At 36.9% G+C, this 18,629-nt stretch overlaps 1 protein-coding gene across 2 annotated transcripts in view; it reads left to right on the forward strand.

The window, feature by feature from the left end:
• The window catches only part of TJP2 (tight junction protein 2), a 148,795-nt gene that overhangs the window by 11,617 nt on the left and 118,549 nt on the right, over positions 1-18,629 (forward strand). Inside the window, exon 1 of one of the 2 annotated variants that reach the window (XM_072611134.1) lies at positions 11,800-11,917. The exons of the other annotated variant lie outside the window; for it this stretch is intronic. The gene's annotated coding sequence lies outside the window, so the exon portion shown is untranslated. Of the gene's footprint in view, positions 1-11,799; positions 11,918-18,629 lie in introns of those variants that run through there. 2 annotated transcript variants of the gene reach the window in all.

Here is an 18,629-nt window from a genome sequence, read left to right on the forward strand (position 1 = left end):
CTAGCTCATATTGGTCAGCAACAGCTGGACACTGTAATGTGATGATAACAGAGCGATTTCATTTTGATCCTCTTTAAGAATGAAGGACAGCCACCAAACAACCAACCAGTCTAATTCCCCCCTCCATCCTGGTACTCTGGACCTCTCTATATTGGTGCCAGATTTAGCTCAAATACTTCATCATTCTTAGCACCCCTCATATCAGGGATTAAGGTCATAGATCACCACACCTGGCTAGCTTAATTTCTTATTTGTATCCCTTGAACCTAACACAGTGCCTGGCACCACTATTTAATAAAAGCTTATTGACTGACTTAATCCCTTAGTGTCCTTAGGTATTTAAGACCATAACTTATAAACAATTACCAGTTTTGGTGAACAGAATTTCCATGCCAGAAGTTCTTTACATTAATGAAGTTACAATCTAAATTAAAATAGTTTGTAAATATGAGACTTTGAGTTTCTGCCTTTTATCAACCAGATTATAAAATCATGAGATAAATAGATTTAGAGTCAGAAGGACTCTAGAGGACACGTAGGCCAATCCTCCCATTTTACAGATAGGATAGGTGACTTGTTGCAGGTAGTAAACAGTAGAGTCAGAATTTGAACCCAGGTCTTCTGACTAAATCTTTTACTGAAAAAAGTTAATTGTATTGAACTTCTTTGGCTTGTTCATTAATTTTCTGATTAATTCTGATTTTCCTGTGATTTTTTCTAGCAAATTTTTGTTTCTTTTTGCTATTTCTCTTGTTAATTTTTATGAGTCATATGGGGATTCTTTATAACCTCATTCTGCCATCTTTTCCATCTATATATTTTGTTGGTAAGAAAATTGAGTATTAGAAAAATGAAATGATTTGCTCAAAGACATAGCTTTTAGTAATCAGGGACAAAAATTTAATATAGTTTCTCCTGACCCCACTGATTTTGCTAATGCTTTATATTGAGCAATAGGGACCAAACAAGGTAGACTGTTTAGGAAAGCTGAACTTTACCTTTCAAACCAATTATTTGGGATATTCATTTCCATTTTTAAATTTTCTAGATAATAGGCTTTTAAAAGTTAGAAGGATTTACATAATTGGGGTGGAGGAGTATAAGTAAGTCCTCAATGTGACCTATGAATGTGTGCCTTCAGTTTTGAGCATGCAAATAATATTTGGTCACTCTAACTTGAGTTATTTTTGCATATTTTTTTAATCTTTAGTAACTAAGAAGTAGTTAATACAAAAATATAAAAAACCTAAATCTCTGAAAAAAATGCCACAATAAATACATTCTTGAATGTGGTATTTCAGCCAGATTTATTTTATTCAATGTGTTATTGTCCTTACATGTTTTTAACAGGGAGTTTATACAAAGAGCACACTTGCAGAAAACTGAATAAATAAATAAATTTAAAAACTGAACAATTCTGCTTATGAAAGGACTGTGAATTCTTTCCAGTATTTAATAATACAGAATTCTTTTCTTCATGAAAGTCTTAGTTTACAGGCCCAATTTTGATCTTGTGGATGAAAACATTAGAAAAGAATAAATTATTGTAAGAAAAAATTTTTACTTTAAAATATTTATATGCCTTAGAGAAAAAATCTTTGAAAGAGAAGCCCCTTAAAACATCTTAAAATGAGAGGGATGGATAGTGTGATACAGTGGAATGGATGCTTGTTTTGGTTTCAAGGACCTGTGTTCAAAAACACTATACCTTCTATGAGTTTGAGGAATCACTTAATTCTTTCTGGTCTCTTTCCTCATTTGTAAAAAAAAAAAAAAAAAAAAGAAGAAGAAGGGGGGGGGGGGGCTTCTAAATCTACGTTAGCAAGCTTTATAAAGCACCACAGATAAATTGCAGGGCCTGATGTCAGGAAGACTCATCTTCCTGAGTTCAAATCTGGTTTCAGATGCTTACAAGTTGTATGAGACCCTGGGTAAGTCACTTAACCTTGTATGTCTCAGTTTCCTCATCTATAAAATGATCTGGAGAAGGAAATGACAAACCAATTCAGTGTCTCTGCCAAGAGCACCCCAAATGAGGTCTTAAGGACTCAGATATAATTGAAATGACTAAGCATCAACAACATAAAACACCTACTATGTGTTAGGTGCTGGGCATATAGAGACAAAACTGAGATATGCCTTGTCCTCAAAGACCTCATAATGATAACAAATTTAATTTGAAATTTTTTCATTGTATCATGCAACTTTGCTAATTTGGGAGAATTTTCTAGTCTCTAATATGGTGCCTCAGTGGAAAGTCTATGCATTAGATCAAAAGCTCTTATTGTTTAAGTGTTGATCTCCCTTTCAGAATTTACCAGTGCTATAGTGCCCCTTCCCCTTTGTCCTCCTTTCAGAGGTGAAAATTGTAGTCAGAAAAGATTATGCTATAGGAAAATTCCTGTGTAAAATTTCTGCTAATGATTAGTTGACCAGCCTATGGGAGCAATGCCAGTTAATACCATGGAACCCAGGTTGTCTAGGGCAAATATTAGAAATTTTTCCAAGATAGTTTGCCCAACTGTTTAAAAGTACTTATGGTCCAAAATAAAAATTAAATGCCTTATGTTGGTGTAATACTAAGCAAATAGGATCGCTGGCTGTTTTTTAGTGTAATCAAGTGCCTGATTGAATCTTGCTGTTATCAATCAAGATTCTTTACTAGGAGCAAAGTTCAGAAAGAAGAGTTTCTTTAACTAGGAACAGTATAGGTATTTGTATTGTTAATGTGATGAAAGATCTTCCTCACCCATTAATGGGCTTATCTATTAAGGGGAGTTTGATTAGGGATTTGTAGGAACATCCATAGCTTTTGTTAATGAGGCACTGGTTCTCAAGGGTTGGGATGCCCTCTGGTTCTAAAAAAAGGTTTAAATACTCCGTGGCTGAGGTTTTGGGACTTAGTTTTTGCAGGAAGGGTTGAGTGCCAGATGAGGCTCTGGGAAGTGGCTAAGGCTCCCTCCCTTCCTCCCTGCCCCACTTTGAGAACCTAGATGTGTTTCCCTCTCTGCTAATTATGGTCAGACACTTCCAACTGTGCTGAATTCAGGCAGAGGAAGCCATGTCTGTTGACTCTTTTGATTTCTCTGTATTTTCTTTGAATTTCAGGGTGCTGACTCCCCTGAATTAGGTGAATGATATATGTGCTTGATTAAAGTGATTGTTAACTCTGTGAAAGTTGCTTTCCTTTTATGAACGCAGACCTAAGAACCTGTGATAGCAGCCCCCCTGTGTATTTTGAGGTGTTTGCTGTTACAGTTGACTGTTAGAAATCACAAATATTAACTAGTGTTCATTATAGGTAGAAATAAATATTTATATAGATATGTCCAGTAAGGAACCTGAGTTTGCTGGCTTAATAAATTAAGGACTGGGCATTGGAATCTGAAAATTCCTTAATTATTATAGTCCATCCTCCCATTGATGTAAATAAATGCTATTCTGTCCTTATTTTCATGTTCAAATGAATGCACTCTTTGTTGAATACATTTCTGTGCATATTATTAGTAACCAGAAATATCCCAGGATTGAATAGCTCTTTCACTGTTATGACTGCTATTAGGGGTAGCTAGGTAGTGCAGTAGATAAACACTACCTTTGTGACCTTGGGCAAGTCATTTAACAACTGTTTGCCTCCATTTTCTCATCTGTAAAATGGGGATAATGGTAATACCTACCTCCTAGAGTTCTTGTAAGGATAATTGGGATAATAATAATAAAGTGCTTAGCACATTGTAATTGCTACATAAATATGTTGTTGTTGTACTTGTCAGAGCCAAGATTGGATTGCTAACTAGAAAAAGCAAAGTGTATTTAAACCACTCCGCTGAAGCTGTTCTCTTAAAGGTCACTAATGACCTCTTAAAATATTGATTGATTTTGTTTCTTATACCACAAATACTTCTCAATAACTGCCTTCCCTGCAGAATATACTCACTTACAGGGGAGAAAAAGTTAAGCAGAACTTTTCAATACTATGAGTAACACACAAAAAAGCATTCTGAAACCACAGTCCATGACCTTCCCACAGAACAAAGTGTATTTCAGGACTGCTCACCTGGAACCAACGTTGGTCATTGTCTTTGATCTGAATTCATAAGATCACAGATTTGGTGCTGGAAGGGCCCTTAGAGCCCATCTACTCCAACCCCCTCCTGTTACACATGAGGGACCTAAGGCTCAGAGAACTTCAGTGATTTGTCCAGTGTTCCATAGGTAGGGACAGAAATGTTAGGGTCCAAAGCCAAGTCTTCTGACTTCTAGCCCAGCGTTCCATCTTCTGTACCGTGCTGCTGCCTGCTTGTTGCCTGTTAGACTTGTTTCCATTTACATTATTGCATTCTTTGTGGACATTGTTCTAATTCTGCTTGTTTTCCTCTGTATCTTACTATATTTCTATGAGTTCTCCTTATACCTTATTCCTTAAGGGAAAGATGTAATCCATTATATTCATATCAGTTTGTTTAGCCATTCCACTCTCAATGGGCATATACTTTTTTTACCCGACTTTTGTCAGTCAATCAATAAGCATTTATTAAGTGCCTACTATGTACAGGTATGCTGCTATGCATTAGGAATAAAAAGAAATACAAAAGACAGTCCCAACTCTTGAGGAGACTACAGTCTAATAAGAGAGACAATATGTAAACAGCTCTTTTTAATAGGAAATAATTAGCAGAGGGAAGGCACTAGAATTAAGAGGGTACTCTCTATAAGACTGGATTTTAGTTGGGACTTAATGGAAGCCAGGGAAGCCTATAGCCCTGCCTCTGATAAATATTGTGACCATAGAAAAGTCACTTAATGTCTCAGGGCCATAGGGAACTCTAAGACTGAAAGTTACAGACCAGCATGCATTTGGAATTCCCTACACTGGTGGAATCGTAGGTCTTGAACTAAAGTTCAAAAAAATAGACATTTATGAAGTGCCTATGATGGACAAGACATACATACATACGTGTGTGTGTGTGTCGTGTCTTTTGATTCCTACGTGATTTTCATCTTTGGACACAGCACCTATCACAATGTACTTCATAAATGTTTATTGAATTGAGAATTAATTCACAGAACTGTACAATTTTAAAGTTGGAAGAGAAGCTGGAGAACTTTTAGTTTGATCTCTTATGTTGTAGGTATGTACTCAACAGGGATCTGGCCAGTGAAGACACAGTTAGTTCTTCAGAGCATGTACAGTGTACTCTGCCCGATGGCATCACCCACATTGGTATTTGGTGAGGCTGCATCTAAAAGTCCATGATAATTATGAGTAATGGAGGAGCCTGGGTCTCTGCTTCAAAGCATTCACAAGTTTTCTGTAATTGATTCCTGTTGCTTACTATATGGTCAAGAGGAGTTTTTGATTGATTACTGAGCTGGAACTAGGTATACATAAAACAATAATAACTGGCCCCATCATGCTGGCTCTCTCTTTCCTGGAAGTAATCAAGGTTTATATGCTGTCAGCTTCTGGATGGAGAGAGATCTCGGATCTTCTTTTCCCCACAGGGGCTAACAGTAACCCATGAACACATGGCCTGTCGTATCTATTCTAAAAGTCCAAAGGAGTTTTAGAAAGGGCTGTAACCTTGTGATCTTTGGAATGTTGGGAGAGCTAGCCATCATAGGTTTGGAACTGGAGTCTGTATTAGAGTTTCCTGATAGCCAAGTCCAGTATGCCCATATGGCCCGAGGAACCTGTTAGCTGAGACAAAGTGTCTTGCTGCAAGGAGAGCAACTCATAGAGTGCCTATGTTAAATCTGGAAGTGCAGTTAGTGATGGCAAGTGTTCTGTAGCAATTGCTTTACATTTAAAACAAGTGATAAGATGCTATGCCCTATGGGAACAAGCTGGTACAGGGAGAAAAAAGTGTGTCCCCAACAGGAAGAAATGCTTTATAACTTCTACTCTTGCTGTATCTTCGCAGTAAATATCCTTTGTAAAAGCAAATTGTTAATTGGTTAAATGCTATCAGGGCAGTAATCACTGGGTCAATCAATGCTATAGGGGAGATACTAACTGTAACCACAATATTGGGGAGAATGCATTGAAAAGGGGACTCCAGCCAATAGCATTAGAAAGACACTCCAACAACTCAGGAGTACCTCTAGTTCCTCAAATGGCAGATAGAGCTGCTCTCTAGGTATACAACTTGGCAGTGTGAGTAGGAGCTGGGATAAGCATTCTCCCTAATTCTATATAAGCTATATATGGGCATCACTCATGATACATATTAAGCTCTTCGTAGTTGTAGGGACCAACTGGAGAGACTCTTCATGTGTGATTAGCCCTTAAGAGTGTTTCCTGAAGTGTTTTAAAAATAGTTGATGCAAAACATTCCACTTTAAAAGTGATACTCTCTCACCTGTGCATATGGAGTCCAGGAAGAGAGTAAGCAAAAAGGGTAACTCTGAGCTCCCAGAAGTCCCTTTGCTGGTGTCCTCATTATTTACCCTTGGAATGGTGTAGCTGTTCTTCGGAGCTCCTGACAGAGTCTTAAATTTGTCTTTTCTCATCCAGTCTGTCCTTGACTGCTTATGCAGATGCTGCCATCAGCCCCTGCTATTCCAGGAAAAATGATGCCAGGATTCTAATGGAAAGATTGGAAGTCCAAAATTCTCTGAGCCCTTCAAAGCTCAAGCTTCAAGATCTGTCTTGGGACAAGGTGGAAAGGAGAAAAGGTCAAGATCCTCTCCTTTCCTCACCCCTCGTCATTCCTCCTCAAGGGCTTGGCTGGAAGTTCCCTCATCCTGAACTGCCAGTTATTTAACTCTTAGGTCCCAAACTGGCTCACTATTTTTTAGAATGACCCATAATGCATGACCAAATTTCCTCAGTCTTTACAAAGACATTTCCTATGGATTGTTACTCCAATTCATACAATGACTTTCAATGACTTTCCTTAAATATTTAGTCCAGAACCTTTGGTTGATTAAGATGTATTCCCATCTGGTTAATGTGTCAGGGAATAGAATCTTATCCTTTGCTTTAAATATGAAGGTGTAATTGACCAACTGATCAAAACCCCCACCCTTACATGCAAGTAGATGCTCGAAAAGATCATTGAAAGTGTTATAAGTAATTCAGGCACAAAATAAACACCTGTTACTGAGGAAAGAGAAGATTCCTTCAATAAGGTTTTTTTTATTTATTTGTTTAATTAGAGAAGTATTAGGGAGGAAAATTGGATAATTTTTTTTGGTTTGGATGCCTAATGGTTAACAACTAATGGTTCCTTTCTCCATTTCATTTTACTTATGCATGTGTAGTTTAATTTAGAGTCTTATTGGGTAATTTAGAGTCTTTTTAGGTATTCAGACAATCAGGCAATATAGTTTCTAAATATAAGATATAAAACTGGCAAGGAAGGGGAGGGGAGAGGAGTAGGGCATGCATTGGACTTTGAAAAAGTGGTGAAAGAATTGTCAAAATTTCTCTTAAATCTTTGCCATATCTTTTTACATTAAGAAACATCTATATCCTAACAATCCAAAACTCTACCTGCTGCTTTTTATGCAAAATATAGCCTTTGAAAGAGGGAGTCTTTTTAAACAGGAAAGTATGTTTTTCATTTTAGTCCTTCTATAAGCATGGAGGCTTTCTGGATCAATTATTACTAGCCCTTATTTAGAAATAAATCACCTCCTGTGCCATTAGTACTTGAAAGATTATCAGCCTCAAAGATTTATCTGAGGATTAACAAATTGGAGTGTGTGCATTAGATAACTAGGCTTAGGACAGACCATGATTGTCCTGAAAATCATTTTCATTAGTGCTTTATTCAAAGATCCACAGAATTATATAACACTTGACGTTTCAGGGGAATCCAGCAGGGCTTCCTTCTTTGTTGTTGTTGTTGTTGTTGTTGGGTTTTTTGGCCATTTTCCCCTTGCAAAGTTATTTTTATAACTGTAGCTTATAATACGTAGTACACTCCAAAAAACCCCAGCAGCTCACAGGGCAGAGATTACTAAAATTGCTTGTCAGTGAACACTGCTTCTAATTTATGCATCCCTGTGCTGATGTGCTGAGAGAGACACGGACAGAGAGAAAAGATGAGGTATAAGAAATATTTCACAATATTGGAAGCTGCAGTTGGCATCACCCCACTTAACAAGAGAGAACTCCTTCCTGAAAGTCGCAGACATGTGAATCTTTGGCAGCGCCCGGGGTAAGCACGATAGGCCAAGCAATTGAAAGAGTTAGCTATTGTAATGATGCCTAAACATAGATACCTAGTGAACAAATCATGGCAGTGAACTGAAACAAATAGAAAGTCGTGGTTTCTGTAACGCGGTTAATAGATGCTAAATTGTTAAGTAAGGAAAGTTGCATGATGTCCTTGTCAGATATACCTTTTTAGAATTAGAACCAAGTGATGAAACTTAGGGTAGGGTACTCTAAAGAAATTCTTTAGTCGCTAAATCCATCAGCTGAGTTGATGTACCTGTATCTTAAATTAAGTTGAAATATTTAAAACTTAGATACTTGTTAACTTTCAGTCTTTAAAACCAAAAGTTCAAATTGTAGCAACTTTTAGAGAATAAAAACTTAATTTTATACAACTAAATATATTTTTCTGTTAAAACTATACTTGCAAGATATTTTTTTTCTGTGATAAATACTTCCTTTTTTTTTTTTAATTTCTTCAGTGTGGAGAAAACCTAATGTGGAAATTCCATTCCCTATTGCAGATCTGTAATATACTTGTAAGAGTTTTACAGAGTTGCCTGGGGAATCATAGGATCATGTATTTAGAGCTAGAAGGGACCTTAGAGATCATCTCATCCAACCTCTTCTTAAATATGAAGAAATGGTGTCTCAGAAGTTAAGACTAAGACCTTTAGAAATAGAATGATTTGTCCATGGCCACACAGCTAGTATACATCTATCTGGTCTTGAACCCAAATCTCCCTAACTGCAAAGCCCGCTCTACTCATTATACTATGTTGCCATTTCTAACCTGTTAATTTAATAATAACACATTTTTAATACTGTGTTGTTACTGAAAGTTCTATTCATTCAATTTCTCTGGGGATTATGGTGTTTTTTTCCCCCTTTCTCTTATCTCCAGTGCTTAGTAGAGTAGTGATAGTATATAGTATGTGTTTATAAGTGTTTGTTGATTTCATTATAGACCATCTTCGTAATTTTCTCTAAACACCCCCATTTACGCCTTTCCAGTGTTGATCGCTAGATAACATATCTTTATTTCACATGTTTGTATTTTTTAAATACTAAATGAGTGCTTCAATGATGCTTGAAGAGGAGTCCATGAAACTTTGTAGCGAAAGATACTTTTTCATTGGGGAAAAATATGGAAATTGTATAGAAATCTTATAAAAATCTTAGAAATCTTAGAATTTCTTATAGAAATTTAGGATGGTTTGTGTAGTTCTCTTTCATTGCCTTCTTCAAAAAAAAGGATGATACATACATATACATTTATGTGATACATTGATGTGTCTATTCAGTATGTTTACTAAATGCATGATAATTAAGTTGTTCCACATGGGCAGCTCTCCCTTCCTTGGAGAAGGAATGTGACCATAGATTTGGTAGCCTATACATTATACCCCTATATCGTACAGGCAGCTAGGTCGGTGATAGTTGGTTAGAATTTCCATTGGGAGTTAGAAGAAGAGAACATTGATGCAAGAATGTTGAGAGTTGGGTTGTTGGCTCTGCCATGGTGCTCTGTCTATGGAGAGATCCTATTGAAGATGAACTAGAGAATTTCCATAGGGTAGACTGCACCATGGAGAATTCTTGAAAGAATACCATCCCTAAAACTGGTGGTACAGGAATGGCCTTGAAGATCTATTCCATTGTATGTACATAGGTCTAGGACTTTTCCATGTTTGCGGTTTCTGCACTTTCTGACATAATTCAATATTCAGAACTTTTGGGACTACTAGATTTTTGCTTCTGACTTATTTGGTTTTAATAGTAATGTTATCATCAATCAATTATTTAATAATTCTTTAATAAATCAATTAATAATAGTTACACAGCCCTGGTGCTTTAAGGTTTACATATTTACTTGTAAACAGTGGTATGCTTGTAGTATTCCTTTGTATACTACATGACCATGGACTAGACGCGCAAAATTAGCATTGTACATAATGTCATATATGCTGGATTGTTGTTTTGGTAAGCTCTTATACATTTTTTTATGACCCACAGTGTATATTCAGTCAGTAGGTTTCAAGAAATCTTTCTTCATTTCTTTTTTAAAATAGTTTCATTAAGATCCCATATGTGACTAGAATAGTGTTAATGGCACCAGTGAGGGAACTGAGAAAAACCAGTTTCTTCAGAAGCTTTTGTTAATTTTTCAGCCTTTGATACTTCTGTACCATATTTTCTCACCTACAGATTACTTTTAAAAATGGCCAGCTCTCTTGTCCCTCAGAAATTGTCCCTCCTTTTCTAGTTTGCTACCTGAAATGACTTATTTTCTAAAGATTTACCTGTTCTCGAAGCCTTCAGGCAATGATGTTTTATTTTAGAAATTATTGACCTATCTTCTGAAGCTCCTTGCCTTTCTTGGAGCAAGTACAATAAAGCAATGGTGAGAGAGATGTTAAAAACTGAAACTTTATCCAGGACTAAAACTAGACCCAAGAGGGATGAAATGCTAATGGCTGATTTAATTGGAAGAACAAGAATAATTTCAAAGAAAAACATCATTATATTTTGAGCAAATAAACTTTCATGTCAGGGTCAAAAGTTTAATCAAATTCATATTGATTTGCTAGGCATTTATTTCTCTTTGAAAGGAATAATAAAAATTATTTATGTGTTGGGTTGCTAATCCCATTGACCTCCTTGTGGCTGTCCAGATGGTTTTGCTTTAGTCTATTCCTAAATTTCCTGCTGTTTCCTGGAACAGGAAAACATGTACCCAGCCTGTAAAAATAAAAACACTACTTTTTTTTACATTCCATTTCATTGTTCAGAGAATATTGACATAGATATCACAGAATCTCTTTGTCCAGTAATTCAGAAAGCATGTCCAATACTAGCGAAAATAACATCATTCTTTATCCCACACATAGTTTTTATTCTGCATAGCAAAAAGCTAAAATGACCCAGTCCTCATCCAGAAATAAATGTGCCATTCGTGGTATTTGCAGAAATAATGCAACATTTAAAAAAAAAAAAACAAGATTTGGGTACTTTGCCTTGCTTCTGCAAATTTCTTTGGCAGGGAGAAAATCACATTGGCTGTGTTCTGATAAGTTATATTAGGAGGTAAACTAGTAAGTATAAACATGAGTTAATATCCCAAACCCTAAGAGGATAAATCATCTTAAATAAAGATAGGCTTTTCTTTTTATTTCTCTTTCTGGATGTTAACTTGTCTGCTGACTTCTTTTGAAATTGAAGGGTTAATTTTGTAGTGACAGCTTAATTCTTGGGAATTCTCTTACTGAAGGGCTATAAATTGCTACATATATGATTGTTCAAATTTTCTTCCTTTTTCTAAGATGAAATACATTTTCTTCATAAGATACAAAATATCACCCCATCTCATAGTTAGTCATTATCAAAAATTCAGAAGTGGAAAGATCCTTGGAGACTATCAGGTCTTGGCCTTTCACTTTATAGATGAGGAAACTGATAGACAGAGGAGTTAAGTGACTTTCCTAGGACCATACAGCTAATAAATTCTAGTGAGAATTTATCTTGTTTCACTTAAATTCCTTTTTTTTTTTTATAGGCTTTCAGGATCTCCACACAGATAACTTTTGTTTCATCCTGTAATTGGGCAAATCTGATGTATTTTTCAGTGAGAGGAATACTACTTTGCTGTCATCTCCTTGTGAGTGGGACTGGCAACCCAGTTGTACCTCCAGGCACAAATACTCTACAAGACATCATAGACGTGTGCCAGCTGACAGACTGCCTTGCCAGGTACCTGCTAACACATTTCTTTTTAAGTTTTATTGACGTCTTCTGTTTGACATCACAGATCCTTTCCATATATCTGTCTCCTCCTCAGCCTTAGCCCAGTGAGCCCTCCCTTTGTAACAAAGAGAAATAATTAAGCAAAACTAACTGGTAGTCATAGTAGGCTCAGTGTATACAAACATTGTGCACCTGTAGCCTCACATTCCTGTGCCTAAAGGAGTGAAATGGATGATGATTCCTCATCTCTTTGGGGGGCCACAACTAATCATTATAATTACTTAGCATTCACTTCCAATGTATCATATAAGATAGTTCATTTGCCATTCATCACCTAAAAAAACCAAGCCTGTAAATTTTGCTATGTCATAGTACATTGCTAGTACCCTCTTTTAATTCTGGAGATACAATAGTTGAGCAAAAAGTAGTCAGATTTTAATGAATAACTTATTCATAAAAAAAAAGAAAAAAAAATTTCTGCCAGCAACCAACATCTCAATTGAGAAGAATGGTTTTTCATAGTCAGACAATCAACTATTTGTTGAGTACCTATTCTGCCATCACCTTTTAAGTTCCTCCCAGTTGTTAGTGCTTTCCTACCCTTCTATCAAAATTATCTTGTACTTGTTTTGTTACGTACTCTGAATGTACTTAGTTGAGTAGGTATTGTATCCCCTTCTCCCCATGGTACCATGTGAATCTCTTAAGGACTGGCACTGCTTCATTTTCATCTCTATTCCTAGCACTTAGCACTATGCCTGGATATAGTCAACTATTATTAAATGTTTTTTGGATGGAATTCAACTGAGTACTGTCACTGCAGCCTAGAGTAAGTCATTAGCTGATGGGACTGCAGAGAAAGGTATTTTGGTGCTTGGGGTTGGAATTTGTTTTACCATCCAGCCATCTTCATTACTAACATTGTAGTTAGAATTAAGGTTAGGCATTTGGCTGAGTGTATAACACCATCATCCTGGCTTTCATGGATTAATTTTGCATAAGCTTTTCAAAATGGCTAGCAATCAACATTATCTATATTGCTGGCTTATGTCAAATAGGAATGAAATGAGGTTTACAAGATATTAATTCAAGATATTATTTCAACTGATTTTTGGATTATTTAGTCTCATTTAATTCTTTGGCCCCAGAAACATGCCAGGTTACATGGCTAGCTAGAATGAGGGCAGATTCCCTCCTCCCATGTTAGTTTTAGATCTTAGTTCTCTCTAACAATCTAAATTGGATTCCACATACACCTGAGAACTGCTTTACAACTCAACTGTGGCCAAGGCATCAGTTTGAAATTTATTAAGTGCCTACCCTACATGAAATTGAGATAAAACAGAGTCTTTGGCAATTTGAAGTTTATAGTGCAGTAAGGGGATGACATAAACACAGATGATGCTAATGCATGTTATTATTTGACAAGTATATCTGAGAGGTGCAGGGGGAAAACTGTTTATGAAGTCTGAAGGGGAAAGTTATCACCTAAAGGGCAGTTGGAAAAGGTAGCATCTGCTAGGTGCATCCCATTCAATTGGGGCACTCTAGTTGTTGATGGGGAAGGGTTTCATGTATTCACTCTGAATCACTTCTGTCATGTTGTTTAACCAGATGACCCTTTAACCCCAAGTAGTATAGAAGAATCCAGGTACTTATACCCATATAGTTTTGGGTTCCATTTTTGGTAGGTCTAGTTATATAGCCTTTAATTGAAGTCAATCCAAAGTCACCATACATAGGAAAGTAAAATTAGTGGGGAAAGTAAAAAGTTAGAAATTGATCAGTCAATCACCAAGCATTGTTTACATGTTCACCAATATGCCAGGCACAGTGCTTAGTATGAGGATACAAAAAGTCTTTGTTCACAAGGAGATTACATGAAGAAGGCAACAGGTAGAGAAATAGCAAAATACCAGATAGATACATAGTAGAATGAAGCTAATCTTAAAGGGGAAAGGCTCAGTCAAGACAAAGTTCCATTCACTCTCTAATGTTGACTAATGTCTGTTTGAGTAACTAAGTTATTTTTCACTGACTCCTAGGATTTTAAAGATAGAAATGACCTTGTTTAAATTTTCTATTCTGGAAAATAAGCTACCTTAGTTATCTATGCAAAATTGGAAAGTATATCAGTGGGCTATATAGAAGACTTTGAAATTAATTAAAGAATGGTACCATGATAGTGATCTCTCACATGCACACGCACACACACACACACACACACACACACACAGAATTTTGGATTAATAGTGAAAGCAAAATCACACATCAGAGTAAGAATGTGCCTCAGCCTTCTCCACTGACTAGTCTAAGTGTTGTTTGTCTCCCTGTGCTTTAACAACAGCGTATTCATTTGGCATTATTTTAGCCCACGAGTTATTTGGCAGCCTTGCCTTAATTGTTGCTCATGTGGGTAAAATTGTCAGTGCTGGAAGAAACCAGAACCAAAACCCAAACCATAAATTTAGGAATTGATGATTTATTGAGTTTGCTAACAAGTCAATCCCACCTATACAGACAGAGACTGACTCCCAGAAGGAACAAAAAGCCAAGATTAATAAAGGTTTCAAAATGGATGGATCCAGGGTGCCTCAGAATCAGACAGGGCTCGTTGCTAGGGGCTTGCAAGGTAAGCATACGGATGTGGTATCCCTTGATTGGACAGGCCTGTTGCTGGGCTCTTCTTCAGGTTGGCTGTCTTTATAACCTCTCCCTCCCCTCCCCCAATAGATAGGACTGACCTTGCTGTTTCAGCAGAGAGCAAGGTTGGAGACAGGGTGGTGGCTGCGATACAAACAGGGTCAGGGCAAAGAGAGAGGAACTATAAACAAAATGAAGTTGCTTTAGCTTTCTCAGCTACTCATGCTCAGTAACTGGCAGTCAACATAATTCTACAAGTTTATCACCAGTAACTATGGCCCAATAATCACCCCATATATTCCTGTCTCAACTCTGCTTAATTAGAGCCAAAGTAAGCATGCTGATCTACCCACTGTTGATCATCCTGGCCTGTCAGAGAAATCATGTTAACATGAGAAAACTTTTGCTAAGAAAAACTTGGATTTTCTTAAGGTAGGGATAAATGAAAAAGCCTCATTATTCATGTGGGATCTAGACTATATTGTGTTTATACTACCTCTCTGTAATAATGAAGAGGATAATAGGGTTCTAAGTGCTAACAGAAGCTAGAATCCCAGAAATTATGTAGCAAACCAAAACAATGAATGACGTGATTTGTGATGATTTATTTATCATTATAAGGTTATTTCTCATTTATCATTAGTTGTTTTAGATAAACTGCTTTGAGTTCTTAGCCTGGTCACTCTGAGTATCTGGAATTTAGCTTCACTGCATTTCTCAGAATCATTGAGTTGGAGAGTTGGAAGGGACCTAGTTCACCTATGCACAAAAGAAACTCCACTGGAACATATCTGACAATGGGTCCTCTAGCTTCTGCTTGAAGATTTGTAAGAAGGGGACTCTACTATATCTCTAGATGGCACATTCTACTTCTGGCCAGCTTCTGATTGTTAGGAAATTATTCCTGAAATTGGCCTTAAATTGGCTTCTTTGCAACTTCCATTTCTTGCTCCTGGTTCTATCCCTTGAGACTAAATAGGAAAAAATGTAACCTTTCTTCCATATGACAGCCCTTCAAATACTTGAAGATAGCCGCTGTCTTCTCTTGTTCAGGCTAAACATGCCCAGTTATTTCAAACACTCATCATGTGATATAGACTCAAGGACCTCTATCATCCTAGTTGCACTCTGGATACTTTTTACCTTATTAATACCCAAGGAAGATGCCTATTTTCTTCATTTATCAACAATAATAATAGCAGATATTTAATTGTACTTTAAGGTTTTCTAAATGCTTTTAATAGACTATTCTTATTTTATACACACAACAACGTTGTGAGATGGGTGCTATTATTATCCCTGTTTTATAGGTGAGGAAACTGAGACTGAAAAGAGGGTGAGAGAATTTGAATTCAGGCCAGCTCTGACTCCATTTCAAGAGCTTAATCCATTACTTTACATTGTCTTCCATTTAATAAATGGAACACTTTCTAAAGTTTTCTTTTTCTTTTTTTTTTTGGAGGGGAGAAGGCAAGACAATTGAGGTTAAGTGACTTGCCCAAGGTCATACAGCTAGTAAGTGTCAAGTGTCTGAGACTGGATTTGAACTCAGGTCCTCCTGACTCTACGGCAGGTGCTTTATTCTAAAATTTTCTAATAATTCTTTATGGTATGCAGGGGGATTATAGGTTCTTGAAAACTTTGCCAATAGAACATGTGCCCTGGAAGTTATCTACCAAGCTGCAAAGGCCTTGAGCATTGACCCTTAAATGGACTGTGTGTCTATCATTTGAGGACCATCCTGTGCTAAGGTGCCATGGACCCCTTCTCAGAACTACTCTTCTACACAGAGTAGTCCTCCACATGATCCTTTTTGTAGATAATATTGTGGTGACTTTTATCAAGGCCTAGGCCATTGCAGAAACCCTTGCAAAAAGAATGATAATCACTCAAAAGAGTTTGGCGTATTTCTCCATGCAGGAAAGACTACTTAAATGAAGAATGTTGTTCAGATTTTCGTATGCATTAGGATAGACACCTTCTAGAACTTTCTCCATATTATCTGGAACAGATAAACCCCACAGACAGACAGGCATTGAGGTGGGCTTATAGCTAAAAAGGAGAGGAGAAGGGGCTGAATTGCTTCGGGGAGATTGCAAAGCTCTTTCATTTTTAACCCCAAGCAGAGGGCCATCTTTTCAATGCTAACATTTTACAGATGTTGCTGTCTAGCAGCCAGACATGGACCACCATGGCCTCAGAAGAACTAAAGGTGAATATCGCTCAGCAGATATTATAATAGAGAGCCTGGCAGCATTTGTGAACAGGCTTCGACGTTTAAGAAAAACAAGCTGAGAGAACATGTCATGGAATCTCATAGCAAGAAGAGAATGGCTGGTTATGTGTCATGAGCAAGATGGAGCTAGGAAAGAAGCAGGTGAAGGACTCCCTGCCCTGGTGTCATCCCAGTGTTGGGAGGAAGCAAGGAAGCCCTCCAGTACTTTGGTGGACTCCCTGTAGTGGGAGAACATAGATGAGAATTGTATAGGATGGGTTACAATCTCATAGTTGGAGAGAGCTCCTGAATTGATGAGACCACAAATCTGTGAAGCGCCCAATGAGGAAATTCCTTCTACCAATGAAGAAAGGTACCTGCCCTTCATTTTGAAGTCTGAGTGTTGTAGGACATTGAGAAGTTATTGAATTTCCCATGATCACAGAGTTCGTATGTATCAGAAGCTCTCCAAGATATGTATAAAAAATCCTCCCTAGGTTCACTAAATTAAAAAAAAATTAAATTCAGAACATCAGCATATTTCTGTTCACCAGATACAAGCTCTAAGTGAAAGTTTATCATAACCAGGATGACCAAATTTGACCATTAGCCTAATATATAGTGGAGTTTTTATTTTGTTCTTCATGGCATAATGCTAGAAAGATAGTATTTGAGTTTAATCAGGGAGTCTGTAGGATTTAGACTTCCTTCTTTAAACACTGGAGGATGGTAAGTTTTGAGCAGGTAAAGTGATGTCCTGAGAGCTACAAACCATTGCCCCATCACTTGTATGTAGGAATAAATCATATTGGAGGGACAAGAAATGGGAATAAGGGAGACTTGTTAGAAATCTATTGCAATAAAGTGAAATGAGCCAAACCAGGAAAACACTGTACACAGTAACAGCAGTACTCTACAATGACCAACTGTGGATGACTTGGCTATTCTCAACAATACAGTGATACAAGACAATTCTAAAGGATGATGAAAAATGCAATCCACTTCCAGAGAAAGAACTGATGGTGTCTGAATGCATATTATCTTAAACTTTTTTTCATGGTTTTTTTTTTTTGGTCTGTGTTTTCTTTCACAACATGACTAATATGAAAATATGTTTTGCCTGATTGTACATGTATAACCTATATCAAATTGCTTGCCATCTCAGGGAGGAGGCTGGGGAAAGGGAGAAAGAAAAAAGTTGAAACTCACAATTTTAAAAAATATATTAAAAATTATGTTTATGTAATTGGGAAAAAAAGAAAATATTCATTAAAAAAAGGAATCTAGTGCAGTAGTACTGGTGAGAGGTAATAAGGGCCTGAATCCGTCATGGCAATACTGTGCTTAGAGCTGAGAGACCTTGATTTGAATTCTGGTTCTTTTGCTTACTAGGTATTTGATCTTGTGCAAGTCATTGAACCCTTTTGTCTTTGTTTCCTCATGTGTAAAATGAAGGAGTTCAACTAGATGATGATATCTAAGATCCAGCCTATTTCTAAGTCCTACTTGGTTTGGTTGTGGACAGAAAAAAAGGACAGAAGAAAAAAGAGAAAACTTTGGTCCCAGAAAAGTAATTCTAAAAAAATGAACTCCTTCCTTTCTTTACCGAGATGGAAGACTATAGGTGTGGGGCATTTTATATACTGTCAGACTCAATTGATATATTGGGTTGTTTTGCTGAGCTGATTTTTCTTTCCTCTTTTCAAGAAAATGTTTGTTTGTTTTACAAGAGATGGGTAGGGGGAGAAATGAAGGTGGTAGAAAAAACAAAATATGGCAACAAACATTTTAAACTTAAAAAGGCAAAGATGGATTGATGAGTTAAAACTCTTTGGGAACTAATTGTTGGGGGTGCAAGGG

The sequence above is a fragment of the Notamacropus eugenii genome, chromosome 1 (genome assembly GCF_028372415.1).
Source record: "Notamacropus eugenii isolate mMacEug1 chromosome 1, mMacEug1.pri_v2, whole genome shotgun sequence".
In the NCBI taxonomy this organism is placed as follows: domain Eukaryota; kingdom Metazoa; phylum Chordata; class Mammalia; order Diprotodontia; family Macropodidae; genus Notamacropus; species Notamacropus eugenii.